Source organism: Acomys minous, assembly GCF_964271855.1.
Source record: "Acomys minous genome assembly, chromosome: 10".
Taxonomy (NCBI): domain Eukaryota; kingdom Metazoa; phylum Chordata; class Mammalia; order Rodentia; family Muridae; genus Acomys; species Acomys minous.
This window is the reverse complement of record NC_140491.1, coordinates 58020171-58034603: the sequence shown is the minus strand read 5'-3', so window position 1 is coordinate 58034603 and position 14433 is coordinate 58020171.

Here is a 14433-nt window from a genome sequence, read left to right as displayed (position 1 = left end):
GGGATTTCAGATGTGAGCCATAGCACCAGCCTAGCACAACTCACTGTTGTCATCCGCGCCCTTGCTTTTCCATATATGCAATCCCCCAACGCTTGCTGAATTGAATGCAATGTCTCTTCATACAGTTCACCCTCCGATGCAGCAATGCAGGCTCATCCAGTGGCGACATTGTGTTAACATCTGGGAATTCCGGGGTGTGTGCCCTTTCTCTTTGCAGCTGAGGTCAGCTCTTCCTGGTCTTAAGATTGGAATGCTTCCTAAATTTTCTCCCCAAATGGTGAAATAAGTGCTTTGCAGTCAGTCTTACGGCCATGGCGGCATGCACGTATGAAGAGTCAATCACCCATGCCCATTACGTGCCCGTGCCACACTCTGTCACCAACCAACTGTTTTTGAGCCTGAGTAGCCCTCAGCTATAAACAGTCACAGGCTTGCTTGTCTCCCAGGCCTCAGCTGGATTTTTGCCAGTTTTATACTTGGGGATTTCATAAACCAGCCACCAACACCAGAGATCTCACCCTGCCCTTGCTGTTTCAGTTTCTTAGCAACAGACCTCAGCTTTGACCATCCTTATAGGGCTCTCATCATGGCTGACTCACCTCGCTGCACCCCAGCACAGCTTTGCCACGGGATGAATTTTCATTCATTTACCAGGGATAACAAAACTGAGAAGAAGGGGCAGGGTTCTCTAATGTCTGGGTTCTTACCAGGTCCCCACTATGTTTCCCTTTTCTCTCTTTTTACATTAATTTTATTTTGGGGTACAGCATTCAGTTTTTTGTACTTCAGCAAGAAGAATTATTATGATGCTCAGTGAACCTGGACTGTTGGCTAGAGACAGGCTGGGCTTCCCTGCTGCCTGGTCAGTCCTGCTTGTCTGTATCATCCGTGTTGGCAGTGTGTTCGGAGGATGGGGTACCATATTTGACTGCACCAGACTTGTGTGCTCTCTTCTGCAGGGAAGGGAGACATCTATGAAGGAAGAGGTGTGGGAACGCATATTAAAGCAGATAACAAACCGCAGGGCAGCCTTTATTTTTAAGAGTCTTGTACTGTCTCTAAAAATCATTGCAGCTGAAACTATAAATGTATGAGTTAAAAATATTTTCGGGGTCACCCTTAATCTTTAAAACCGACAAGGCAATGTCAGAATGAAAAGATGTGGGAATAAAGAAAACTGCAGAAGCCAGTCACCAGCTTCTTTCCACCTGGAGAACAAGTGCCAGGCAGCCCTGCGAGTGCTCAGCTACATCCTCAGGGTGCCTGTCGGCAGTGTTCACATACTTAACATACAGAATTTCAGTTTCAGAAGTGCTTTGGAAGATATCTCATTTAGTATTATGGCCATCATTTTCACTTACATATGTGTTTTGTTTCCATAACAACATGCTCTCTAAGTCTCATTTTTAGGTTTATATTATCATTTTGTGAATACATATAATCCTATCCTAGGGAATTCCTCCCTAGTTAGGAACTTTTCAACATCCTCGCTTGGAGGCCCTATTGCTTCTCAGGGTTGTGTGTGTGTGTGTGTGTGTGTGTGTGTGTGTGTGTGTGTGTGTGTTTAACATTTGCAGGAAATGGCAAAGGCAGCACAGAGTACCTCCATAGCCTCTATGCAGTGTCCCCTAAGGGGGATATCTTGTTCAGCCAGGGTGCACTTGTCAGAAAGAGGCAGTTAACGTTTATGTGTCATTATTAGCTGAATAGTAAGCAACAGGGATTACCAGGTTTCCCCTAATATTCTCATTTTAGTCCAGAATCCAACCCAAAAGAGCATATTGCATTTAGCCTGTACAATTTTCAAACAAATCATGTCCCCAGATCACCTCCAGCTAAGCTATGGTGGCTATGAAGGCTGTGGTATGCATTAACAAAGCTGTGGAAGATGTCAAGAGGGCACTCGCACTCCTCCAGGAGGAAGTTTCATTCCTTGGAACATTCTAGCTAAGTACAGCTTCATGCATTCCCTACAGGATGTAGTTTACTCAGCAGTGAGACTTGGGAGAAGCTTAAGAAATACAAAAAGCACTTTAACTTTGAATGGAAAGCAATCTTGTTCTTCCTAATGTAATTATGGACTCAGGAGTTTATTCCCATGTCAGGCCATAGGAGAGAGCATAACTTATTAAGACACGTCTGATGTAACCATCACAGTCTGAGCCACAGAAACCACAAAGACCTCACAACCAGATTCTTGTCCAAACAGCTTCTCCAGGGAGAAAGATACTTGCCAATAAACTCCAAATGCTCTCTCTGGGAGTGATACCTAAAGGACATAGGGGTGGGGGCAGTGATAGTTACTTTGCAGTTTTCAGGAAAACGTAGAGCTAAAGGCTGGAGAGCTGCTCAGTGGCTAAAAGCACTCCCAGCTCTTGCAGAGGACGCAGGTGTGGTTCCAGCACCCACACGGCAGCTGGCAACCATCTGTAACTCCAGTTCCAGGGGGTCCGGTGCCCTTTTACGGCTTACAATGGCACCAGGAATGCACACAGTACATACATACATACATATAGACAATACACCCATACACATAAATAAAAATAACAATAAAGTCTCTTAAAAGAAGCTATTACCTCTCTGTGGAGGTTGTCTTATATTTGAGATCTTTACTTTTTTTTTTTAATGTGTAGCTTATTATGTTAGAAATAAACTAACTATATTAATATATATTTCCTAATATATGTTTAACTTTAAGCTATAATAAAATACATTTACATATTTTCAAGACCTCTACTTTAGGCATTTGGGGCATTAAAGCAAAAGAGCTATGAAGAATTCCCCTTGACATGTGCTCCATATTTATTCAAAGCATAATAGAGCTTTGCCAGGAATATATTCCATCTAATTCCTGCCACAAATAATATTTACTTTAGGTGATGTAAGCAATTGCGAAGACACATGAAAAAATCTTATTGAACATGCATTCATCCTGCACATTCTCCATTCCAGAAAAAAAATTCAAGACTTGCCCAAGCTATCTTGTGTAGCTCAGAGTAACAAAAGACAGAAGGAACACAAGGAAAAACAACAAGGTAGTTTGCAAAGCATTGGAGTGTAAAGGAAGCACATTGTGTAAGTTTTCGCTAATAATGTATTTCCTGGAGAAATAAAGAAGATGGCCATTCATCTTATGAATCAGAGGAAAAAAATGGAGAAAATGCATTTTGCTTTCTAATTACTTCATCACAGCTACTTTCTAACTATATTTTAGGCACAACTATCGTGGATATTGGTACAAGTTAGGTAATGTCTAATTGATCTCTGAGCCCATTTCAATAAAACCTCCTTGAAGTTTTCTGACTCCCCTTCCTAAGCTCCTGCACAGGCGGGGTCTATAGGAACATAGAGGTCTATGATTTCCGCTGTCCTAATTGGTTTCTACTTTGTGATAAACACCATGGTCAAAGGCAATTTGGGGAGGACCAAAGGAGCAGCATTGACGAATGGAGCTCAAATGGCTGTGAGCACAACAGACAAGACTTCTGGGATCAACTTCAGAGAGGCAGCTCATTTTATTATTTTAGGGGTGAGGTAATCTAAAGGTTCTTAGTGTTATGGGTGGGAAAGACTGATTGGTCATCACACAGTACCTTATTATCATGTGCGCAGAGGGAAGGAGCAGGGCTCGTGTGCTAAGACACATAGAGCTTGCAGGAGGCTCTGTGCAGGGCCATCCTCCAGGCAAGGTCAGGCATCTGTGCCTAGAGATGCTCTCTGAATAAGGTCAGGCAGAGAAGAGGAAGCCCTGCTTAGAAAAGGAGTTCAGGGGCTGGAGAGATGGTTCAGTGATTAAGAGCACTGCCTGCTCTTCCAAAGGTCCTGAGTTCAACTCCCAGCAACCACATAGTGGCTCACAACCATCTAACCATCTATAATGTAATCTGATGCCCTCTCCTGGCCTGTGGACAGAACACTGTATACATAATAATAAATAAATCTTTTAAAGAAAGAAAGAAAGAAAAAAAAGAAAGAAAGAAAAGAAAGGGAGTCCTCCATTTTGCACCAAAGTTTCTTTGAGTTATGGATGGTGGTTAATAGAAAATAATTGTTTTTTTGGAGCATTCAGCTACAAGTGGGACATCTATATCACAGCTGCCCACACATTCTTGAAGGAGAGATGGTAGGAATCAGACATCAAGGAGGACCAGAGTGAACCCAAGGGGGCTGCTGCACACACGGCCTCACAGCAGCTATGGCTGGCTGCACAGGGTCAAGCCAGCCAATATTTCAGCATGGAGAGAGGGGGACTGACAAAGCCCCTCCCTGCAGGAGCAGCTCCTCACAGGTGGTGGTTTTAGGGGTGTGGCCCTTGGTACCTTAATTATAGCTAAGTATACTCCAGTGGGATGGTACCACATCTATGAGCATAAGGGAATATATATATATATATATATACACACACACACACATAGGATTGTGGGAAGATCTGAGAGGAGTGAAAGTATGACCATAATACATTTCATGCATTTATGAAATTCTCAAAAATTAATAGAAATATATTAAAAAGTGGTACTGATCATGTCTAGCTTATAAATTATATATATGTATATATAATATTCATCTAGAGTATATATAAAGTAAGCTCTAGAAACTCGTGTGTCTATTTTCATATTGTTATTAAGGTCCAAGGGATTGTAGGCAAATCACCCACACTCATAAAAAAAAAAAACTTAAAAATCTTTAGATTCCAATTAATTCAGAAGGGAAATAGTGGTTTTGGCTTTAATTTTTCAACTACTTTTTAATAACATTTTTATTATTTTTCCATTTTCTTTAGTTGTAAAGAAAAGATTTATTATTATGAATACAGTGCTCTGTCTGCATGTACACCAGTAGGCCAGATCTCATTATAGATGGTTAGTTATAAGCCACCATGTGGTTTCTGGGAATTGAACTCAGGACCTCTGGAGGAGTAGTCAGTGCTCTTAACCTGGCTTTTTGTTTTTGTTTTTTAAATAAGATAGAACAAAAAATAGTTACTTTTTAATGTAACTATGAGGAGAAACATTAGAAAAAGTGAAACAGAAAATATTGGGTCATCCTGAATGATTTGTAGGATTATAACAAAAAATACAGGTGGGACACCCCTCCTCTTTTAAAATGTTTCTTTGTTTATTGTTGAGGATGTCGTTAGAAATGAGAGCGGCAAGGGACCTACAGTGCAAGGCACTTTTGCCTCCGGCCACCCAGTTTCTGAGGAAGCCATCCCTCTAGGACAGGAAGAGGCTGCAGATGCAACAGCTGTCCCAGAGGAAAGCCTTGTCTTTTGTGCTGTGTCCCCGCCCCCCACTCCTCAGCCTCCCTTCCTCTCCCAGGCTCGAGGGTGGATAATCATCCTCCGACTCCTAAGTGTTTTCTACTCCTCTGCCTGCTCTCTCTGTGCTTTACCATTAGGGATGCCTCCTTGTGAACGCCAAAACATTAAAACATGTTTTCACCTTCCTGAAGAACTGTGTTTCTTGAATCACAAGACTCATCCTTTCCCTACATTTCCAGCACTACTTCAAGGTCACCTGACCAGGCCTTCACTTGCCATCCGGATGAAGCACCTATCACATCCGCTTGTACTCTTTGCCCTTAAAACTTGCTGTAACAGCTGCCAATGCCTGATCATGCCTTTTATTAGCTTTTAAAAGTCCTCAATGGGAGCGAGCGCTGCAGTGTGGTAGCCAGATAACGCTGCAAACGAGCCCCACATAGACTGCGCACATTGTGTTGGACTAGAAACCTTTTTTTTCCCTCCTGTGCTGCAAAGGTGACTCCTCTGAGGAAGTCTCCTGTCAGCGCTTTCATTCCGTTCCGCAGAACTGCCCCGCCCCTAGCCTCAGGAGCAAATTCAGCAGCTACACAGCAACACCACTCCAGAGAAACGTAGCACGAGCTAAGTATGTACCTTAAGAACAACTAGCAAGAACAGCTATCGGTCTTCAAAAGTAAAAAGGACAAACAAATCAATTTGTTTAAACAGCATGTCTAGGCTGGCGGGGGTAGGGGGTGGGGTGGGGGTGGGGCGCGTAGGGGAGGCAGTGGCATGGTGGTGCACACCTTTAATCCCAGGGGAGGCAGAGGCAGGCGGATCACTGAGTTCGAGGCCAACCTGGTCTACAAAGTGAGTCCAGGACAGCCAAGGCTACACAGAGAAACCCTGTCTTGAAACAAACAAACAAACAAAAACCACATGTCTAAAATATTGTCATTTCAACATGTAATCACTAAAAAATTATATATATATAATTATATTAATGTGGGTGTGGTGGCACATGCCAGTAGTCTCAGCAATGGGACAAAGGAAGAGGACACTGAGTTCAAGGACCTCAGGGTCCTCAGAGTGACCTTGGCTTCTGCCTTCCTGTTCTTATTTAGGGCGTATGAGAAATACTTCCAATAAGTCCATCCTCCCCCCTCATACCAACCAGTCCAGGTATTTTCTGTTGTTTGTAAGAACATTAAATAGACAACTGAAGAAAAAAATCATAGCAAACATGCTTCCTTCAAAGGAAACCCGTTTGAAAAAACATGATTATGCAGAAGTGGTTACATTATGCAAAACTGCTTTGAAAAATTGTAATTGTCTAGGGTGCTACCAATTCTCCACAGAACAGAGCAGAGTGTAGCTAACTCAAAACAGCAAATTGATACAAAAATGGAGCATTTGTTTGATTTTGGAACGCATTCCTGTGAGTTGGGGGTGGGGAGAAGGGAAGAGAGAGAACAAGATAGTGTCCTGATGTTTTACAGAGAATCTAATCAGCACGATTTCTCCAAGAGCGACGCTGATCACACAGCAGGTGCCTGATAAATGCATGTTGATTAATTGATTTACAACACACCAGCTGCCAGTGAAAGAATGCGATCCACAATCAAGCCGTTTAGGAGAAGAAAGCCAGGGTGGCTTTTAAAATTAGTAACAAAGTGGAATTCTCCGTGCAAACGGTCTGGGCATGGCTCTTGGCTTCCTTCCGGATAAGAGCAAGATGGTCAAGTTCTGCTCTAGGAGGAGGGGAAGTGGCGTTGACGGCAGAAGCTCAGGTACCAGCTGTCTCGCCATCGTTTGTTTGTGCCCAGCTCTGGGTGTGTAAGTGCAATCAATGCCTTTAGGGTGTGATGGTGGTGGGTCAGGGGAAGTGCCCAGACAATCATAAATAATGTCCTGTGGTCTTGGAAGCTTTGATATTCTTTTTTTCCTCTCTTAGGATCAGAAGTCAAATTTTTAAGTTTTACAAGGTAAAAAGAAAAGTAAAAGAGGGTTTCAGAATACCAGGCTTATTGGGTTGAGGTGGCTCTAATCAAGCCACTCAGCTACCAGTCTGCAGAAAATATCAGCTAAGAAGTGCACCCAGCCTAGGTCAGCCAAATCCAGAATATGGAAAAAGACTCAGGGCGAATGACCTGGATTTTCAACAAGAAATACATTCTAGAATTATTTTGCAAATGTCACAGTTTCAGTGGAGGACAGTGCCCTCTCTGGTAGGACACTGTTTGGGGCTTAGTTTCTCCACAGTCTGAGGTAGAGAGCTGAATGCAGACTCCAACCTCTTTGAGGGAAGGAAGATGGCATACTGGCGGAGCTGAGCCCAGAGAGGCTTCTTCTGGGGCCTCAGCAATCATGTGGGAATATTCCAGGGTGGAGACAACCCTTGAGAGTTGTCCCAAACCGAGGCCAAGAGGCCAGCAGTATTCCTGCCATCCGCCAGTCATTTAACATGGACCTGGGCTGACACCTGGCTGGGGTACCACTTTAGTAGTGGTTGCCTGGAGATTTGTCAGTGAAGCAGAGCAGCAAGCGATCCCAAGCAACGGGAGTTGGAAATAGAATCCCTATTGATGGGGAACGTTGCTATCCACTGTAATAATACAAAGAGAGTTACATCTCAAGATTACTAACAGCATTTAGCAATGCTAACCATAATTTGTATATAATTGGATACTTTATTTTAAAGATTCCAAACACTACCACAATTCTCTTCGGTTGTATATTTTGATGTAGAAAAATAAATTACTTTGTTAAATTAATTTGTTTTACATTTAAAACCACTCTTCGAGCTATGAGCAAGGAGGTGGATTTTCGCTCAGCTCTTGGACTCCCATACTTACTCTCTCACCTCTGTGCCTCCACCTTCCAGTGCTTCGACCACTCCTGAACATTTCTGGCATTTATATTTAGGGATGCTTTGGGTAAGTTTGGGTCCGCCTCTGTTTTAATTTTGCCATTGTTGTTATTGGTGTGGGGTGCTTGTGTGCCACAGCAAGTGAGAGGACAACTTTGAGGAATTGGCTCTTTCCCCACTGCCGTGCAGGTCCCGGCGTAGAACTTGCATCATAAGGCTCTGCAGCAAGTGCTTTTAGCCACCCAGCCATCTGGCGATCCCTCTGTGTGTATGTGCTCATGTGTGTGTGCGGGTACAGATACACATGCATGCGTGCAGAGGCTGGGAGTCAATGCTGAGTATGTCCCTCAAATGCTCTCTACCGTATTCATTTGTTTGCTTCCGTTTTTTTGAGGCAGAGTCTCACTACGTTGCCTGGCGAGCCGACAACTATATAGACCAGGCTGGCCTTACAATCACAGAGATCAGCCTGCCTCTGTGTCCTGCACCAGGCTCACTCTACTTTATTATCTGAAGCAGAGTATATCACTAGAGCTTGCTTTGTCTATACCGACTTGCCTGGCACGATCCAGGGATTCAGGGATCCCCTCCCTGACCCCCTGACCGCCCCCATCCCCTGCCAGTCTCCCTTAGGCTGGGATTACAGGCATAAACACTTCTTCCAGCTTTTAACAAGGGAGCTAGGGCTCCCATGCAAACCCAGCAAACACGTCACACACAGAACCATCTTGCCAGGCCCCTTTTCTGTTTTCTGGGGGATGGGGGGGGAGATGACTTTTATCTCTTGTGTGTTCTCATGCGGTCTCACCCACCGCTTGGAATAGCGTGTGTCCACAATGACTCTGATCTCTCCTTGAGTCCCAGACTGGTACAGCCACATGCTTCCTCACCGTCTCGGCGTGGGTATCTACACACATCTCAAACTCCACATGTGCAAACCAAACCCATTATTTTATCCTACTCTCCTCCTCTGCAAAACTCCTTCTTCCCATTGTCTTAAAAGATCTCTACGAACAGCAGCTCAGCTCTCCCAACTGCTCCAGACAAACATCTCGGACTCATTCCTGAAAAAGGGGAAAATTCAGACATTATGTCAGTTTAATAACAGATACTTCTTTTTCATCTCTAACACCCAAGGACTTTTCCCTTTTTTTCACATAAATGCCATAGCTAAAAAAAACCAACAGCATAATACTTTAATATAGCTTAATTATTTGCCTATATTTAATTATCCCTTATTTCTCAAAAATGCTATGATTCAGATGAAGGGGCCAGGGATGTAACTCACTTGGTAGAGCGCTTGTCCAGCACACACAAAGCCTGGATTCTGTCCCTAATGCTGCATTCAGCCAGGCGTGGTGATGATGCTCATCCTCTTAGCACGTGGCCTGTGGGGGCAGGAGCTCATGGTCATCTTCTACAGCAGCAAAACAAAACAAGGAGGGAGGAGGACAAATGAGCAGGAAGCAGGATGAGTGTGATTGCAGTATACTATAATACATGCTTGAAAATACCCTGGTATGCCTGTGGCAGAAACATGGACATTTTGCCCAGTGGCTGCTTTGCCGCATTTGAAGCCATCTCCATAAGGAGGTTCTTTGATGCTCATCATCTTCTTTGAGGTAGGCTGGGTGTTGCTAGGAGTTAACTTGTCTTGTAGTCAAATAATCTTTAAAATAATAAAAACATCTTTAAATGCCATATTCTGTAGGTCTCTGAGGCTTTTGAAGACCTTATCTAACTTTTTTGTTTGGTTTTGTTTTTTCGAGACAGAGTTTCTCTGTGTAGCCTTGGCTGTCCTAAACTTACTTTGTAGACCAGGCTGGCCTCAAACTCACAGTGATCCACCTGCCTCTGCCTCCCGAGTACTGGGATTAAAGGCGTGTGCTACCAGGCCCAGCCCTTATCTAACTATCTATCTGTTAAACCTAGGATGTATATTCTTCTGATAAAAAAAATAGACTAGTAATTGACATGACCACGATTTGATCGACTAACAATTAGTTTGTATTACTTAATTATCCTAAACAGCCTGCAATAGCACTTTCAAAGTATTGGAAGTAAACCTTGTATTATAAGTGAGTTGTATGGGTATAATACTTCATATTAAAGTAGAAATATATATATATATATATATATATATATATATATGAAGAATAATCTTAAATTTGAATTCTATACCAATGGATCAAAATTAAGCTTGTACAAGCTTGGATGCAGGCAGAGCTGACTGCCAAACTCTGCCAAGACAGGGTAAGCAAGTCCTCAATAATTCCTGCCTCACAAATATGTCTGTCAGACACACTGGGCCTGAAGGCTGAAGGTGATGCTCCAATGTTATAGAGAGTTTTGGGTGACTATTCAGGCAGCAAACTGTCTCTGCCATTTTTTCATTTTAGAAGCTGCTATATCTGCACTTCTGGTTCACTCAGGTAATTAAGTTTTATTCCTTCTCAAGTCTCTGATGAGGTTGAAGACCAGATAGTTTAATCTTACAATTAAGCTTAGTTGTTTAGGGGTTAAGATGTTTTTAGGTCTAGATGGATGTTTTAAGTTGATAGAGATGAGATATGATAGATATTGATTTACATTCAGAATTTTAGACTCACCAAGAGAGGAAAGATGTTTTCTTCAAGGTTGCCAAGTACAAATAGCCAAAACACTAGAATGTAACATTTATATAAAACCTGATTGTTTCATGGTTCTTCTTGCTATATGTAGTCTATTGTATTTATATGTAATAATATAAACATATATGTAAAAAAGAACTGTAATGTTTATCTATTTATTTATTTATTTTGGTTTTTCGAGAGGGTTTCTCTGTGTAGCCTTGGCTGTCCTGGACTCATTTGGTAGACCAGGCTGGCCTCAAACTCACAGCGATCCACTTGCCTCTGCCTTCCAAGTACTGGGATTAAAGGCGTGCACCACCACACCTGGTGAAACATAATTTCTAAAAAGGCAATGAAGGACATGTTCATATTAGATTACACAACTGAAAAAATAAATTGTGAAGATCAAGCTGCCCATTGGTTACATATGTGTAGGAGGTCTAGGGCCAGTCCATGCATGCTCCTTGGTTGGTGTTTCCATCACTGTAAGTCCCCATGGGTCTGGGTTAGTTGACTCTGTTGGTCTTCTTGCAGTGTTCTTGCCCCCTCTAGATCTTTCTATGCTTCCTTCTCACTCTTCCATGGACTCCTCTTGCTCCACCTAATGCTTGGCTTTGAGCCTCAGCATCTGACTCGATCAGCTGCTGGGGCCATTTTGGGTTATGATTCCAGAGTGCCGGAGTCAAACACCACAAGGAAGACATGGCAGCAGCCAGGGGAACTGGGATGGGAGGATCAGAGAAATGGGAATCACGTTTTCATCCATACACAGGAAGGAGGGAGGGAAGAGAAGGAGAGGGACACACACACACACACACACACACACACACACACACACACACACACACAAAGACAGAGAGGAAGTAGGGCAAGGCCACACACCCTCAAAGACCACTTCCCGTGACGTACGGCCTCCAGCAAGGCTTCCCCACTCAGTGCTCACATACCTTTCATAAACAGCTACACCGGTTAGAGACCAAGTGTTCAAATACACACATCTATGGGGACATTTTATTCAGATTGCAATGACAAATGGTTGCACCAGAGTTACAGAAACAGAGAGAAAGGAACATGGAGGACACTGATTATATTAAGAGGAGCTGTTTCTGTGAATGAGCACAGCCAATGCCTGACTTCAATGGGTTCAGGAGAGAATCAGAGCAGGTAAAGTGGAACCATAAATACAGACTCTCTAGGGGCACTGGGTAGGAGGGACGCTGAGCTAATAAATGACTTTCTTTGCTCAAGTAGGAAATACTACATACAACATATTTGATAATGATGAGAGAGATTTAGTAGAAAGAGAGTACTGATGAATGTTTTAATCTCTTCCGTATTTTTATAACAAAATATCCAAGACTATGTACTTCGTACAAGAAAGAGGTTTATTTACTTCACTGTTAAGAAACCTGTGTGTGTGTGTGTGTGTGTTGTATGTGTATGTTGTGTGTGTCTGTGTGTGTGTATCTGTGTGTGTGTTGTGTGTGTGTTTTGTGTGTGTGGGGTGTGTGTGTGTATGTGTCTGTGTGTGTGTGTGTGCCCATGTGGAGGTCAGAAAAGACAATGACCTCAGAAATGCTGTCAACCTCCTTTGAGACTAGGCTTCTCTTCGGCCTAGTTAGGTTAGACCAGGTTCTCCACAGCAGCCCACCTCACCAGGTTCTCCATCTCCTCTTGAGTTCAGGGAATCAAACCTACTCATCACGCTTATGGAGAGAGCATCTTACTAACAGAGCTGCCCGTCTATTCCATTTCAGAGTTGGCACCCTCACCTGCCTGGCTTCTGAGAGAGGCTGTCTTGGTTACTTCTCCATTGCTGTGCCAAAACACCATCACTTAGAGAGCTCTAGTAGGAAACAGTTATTTGAGGCTTACACTTCCAGAGGGGTAAAAGTCTATCACCGTCATGGCAGGAAAGTGTGGCAGCAGGCAGGCACAATGGCTGAGCAACAGCCAAGTCTCAAACTGCAAAAAGGAACTGAGACAGTAAACTGGCATAAGTCTTTTGAAACGTCAGAGCCTACCCCCAGTAGCATTCTTTCTCTTACAAGGCCATACATCCTACACCTCCCCAGACAGGACCACTAACTGGAGACTGACATTCAAATGCCAAAGATTGCTGCCCCCTGCCTGCTTGGGGTATCCAGGCTTCTGGCACACCTAATTCTGCCAGTCTTAAGACAAGATTTTTGGAGTTTGGACATACCTCAACCTCACTCTTTCTCCAGACTGGCTCTCTAGGTCACACAGCTCCCCAGCCCCACAAGAGATAATGAGGAGCCCTCATTCAAACCACCACAAGGGCCTTCTGTCTGCACCCCACCATGGTGGAGTAATACTTATGGGAGAGCACACAGGAGAAAGAGAGAGTAACAAAGCTAGTGTAGGAGCCAAATCCCTTCTATAGCAACCTGCTCCCATGGTAACCAGTGTTTATAGTTTACTAGGCCTAAACCACTTTTGTAAGAGATACATTAACCCCTGAGAGGATAGGGCCTGCCATACCTAGTCACCTCTTTATGATAAAACTAACATTCAAAACCCTTTCATCTCCTCTTTTGAGAGGAACAGTATCCAGTCTGAATCACAGCACACAGCAGAGCGTATCTCTACCTATCCACAGTTGAGTACCTATGCATTAACTTCCCATCTCTCCCCGCCCATCACATTCTTCCTAATCTCTAGTAACTACTCATTTTGCGTTTTTGTTTGTTTTGACTATTTGAGACAGAATGCGGTGTAGCTGAGGCTGGCCTTGAATTTACAATGTAGCTTAGAATGTCCTTGACTTGAGTCTCCAGCCTCCACGTCCCAAGGGCTGGGGGGTTACAGGTTATGAGCCACTACATCTAGCACTGTAGTTTTCCTCTGTTCTGATGCACTTAACAACTTTCAGCTCTATCACTGTTCCGACAAATGACAAAGCTTCACACTTTTGTTGAGGGAATAATTGTAATGTGCATTGTATTAGTAACTTATCATGTGAGAAGCTGACTTTGGAAGCAGGGCTGCTATCTCCCACTTCATACTGAAGTACTTTTTCTTTTCTCCAAGTGTCCTCCAGGTCTCCCTATCTGGAGATGGTCTGGATCCTTTAACTCTGTGACAGGGAAGGAAAAGAAAAATAAAACAGCCCAAGAATAAAAGCATCGTATCTTCGAGAAGAGCTAGAATGTGAACCACTTGCAGTAGACATTGCTATTGCTCATCTCATGATATGAAAGTGCTTAGAGAAGAGGGACTGGACAGTGTCAGATAATAGCATTTGCTGTTCTTGCAGAGGAGCTGGGTTAGATGTCAGCACCCGTATGGCAGCTCACAATCACCTGTCACTCCAGGCACATGCCTTCTTTGGGCTTCTTCAGGCACCAGGCATACATTTGGTGAATGTACATGCATGCAGATGAAACACTCATATATAAAGATAAATAAACATTTTAAATGCCTATAGTGGAAAAAAAAAAGAAACCAGAAATTCATCCATGGGAAACGTATCCATGGTAAGAAAGCTCAGTTGGGAACTTCGCATGACTCCCTCAGCTTTGCCAGTCAGGTTCAGCTGAGGGTTGTGAATGCCCAATTTGGTGATGCTACCTCCATCTGTTGTTACTTGTTCTTTTACTCGAAAGCCACACCCAAGGGACACTCCACTCTTCTCAGGACTTCCTCTATCGGGAATTCCAGCTGATTACTTCAACAGGACTTCTGTT